This window comes from Lissotriton vulgaris, unplaced genomic scaffold, assembly GCF_964263255.1.
Source record: "Lissotriton vulgaris unplaced genomic scaffold, aLisVul1.2 SCAFFOLD_1877, whole genome shotgun sequence".
Taxonomy (NCBI): domain Eukaryota; kingdom Metazoa; phylum Chordata; class Amphibia; order Caudata; family Salamandridae; genus Lissotriton; species Lissotriton vulgaris.
Window position 1 is genome coordinate 141,554 of NW_028241517.1, and position 1,324 is coordinate 142,877.

General features: G+C 61.5%; 1 non-coding gene across 1 annotated transcript; it reads right to left on the reverse strand.

Annotated features, from left to right (window-relative positions):
- Positions 1–952: 952 nt before the first annotated feature.
- On the reverse strand, positions 953–1,057 carry LOC147671272 (U6 spliceosomal RNA). Its single transcript, XR_015303644.1, has one exon. It is a non-coding gene; the product is annotated as a U6 spliceosomal RNA (small nuclear RNA).
- Positions 1,058–1,324: the final 267 nt, after the last annotated feature.

The following is a 1,324-nucleotide window of genomic DNA, read 5'->3' on the forward strand; positions in this document are numbered from 1 at the left end:
CCGATAGCCAGACAGGGAGGGGGGGAGGGAACTCATGTGGCGAGGAAGACTATACTCGGAGTAATGAAGATTACCGGTAAGTAACCGGGGCATTACCTCCTCGTTAGTCTTCCTCGCCCCCTGAGTTACAAAGTGAGCCAATACCCAAGCCAACAAGGCTTCATTGACCACCAGAACAACAACACCACACGGTGATGCAGAGAAACCAACCCAAGGTTGATGTAAAACAACCGAAAAGAAAACAGGGACCACAGGAAACCTGAAATCAAGACCTCCAGGAAAAGGAGGCCAACCAGGAGCCGCAGCTCCAGCACTCAGAACGGCCCCAGCGAAGTCCCCCCGGGACTGCCAGAGACCCACGCACCAGGCGGGTGATGACCACGCCGAAGGCAGACAAAACTCCACAGAGGAGACACCCAGTAAGGGGGCCCAGGGAACAGAGCCACACCTCGCGGACCGACCCTGGGCCCCCGCCGGATCCACCGAACCCGGCGAAGCGTAGGGAAGGATGCCAGCCTGTGTAAGCCCGCGAACCAAGGAGGAACGAGGGCTAGCGGCCCGAACGAACCGGGCCCAAAAGGCATAACACAGGTCATCCCACCGGGAAAGGAAAAACGTGCGGCTAAGAGAAGCCAAAGCAGCACGCCGAACAACCAGTCCGGACAAGGGAGGAACCACGTTGGCCGGAAAAAGCGGTAAAGATACCACCTGAGTCCGAGGCCCCAGGGAAGGGACCCCGGGAAGGACACGGGGGACATGCCGGAGGAGCAACCCCGTCCGGCAAAACCCGCAAGAAGGGCGGGGAGCGGAGGAACGACCCCCGCACGCCCATCCGCCCAGCAGACACCATCGCCACCAGGGAAAATCACCCGAAAGGCGAGGAACCGCAAAGCCACCAAGGGCCGGGGCCCAACAGGGCGGACCCCGAAGAGCTCGTAGAACGAGCGAGAAGACTCCTGTGGAACGCCTCCCGAATTTGCGAGACACCCTTGCACAGGGGCCCTGCAAATCTCCTGTAACGTTCCAACAAAAGTATATGAGCAGCCGAAGCGAGCCCCCAAGGGGGAGACCGGCAGAGCGCCCGTGGGCGAAGGAGAAATATCATCGGAGCCAAGCGAGCCATCAAGGAAACCAGGCCGTCGAACACCGGACAGTGGAAGGCCCGCACGGCCGCCCACCGGGCCCACAGGAAAGAAGGGGCCACGTTCCAGGAACACCCCTCAGACCGGAAAACCAAGACCCGCAAGGGGACCACGGAGGCGGGGACAGCACCAAGCCGACCGCGCCAATGCGAGAAGGGCGCCCAGCGCCAGGCACAGGCAGA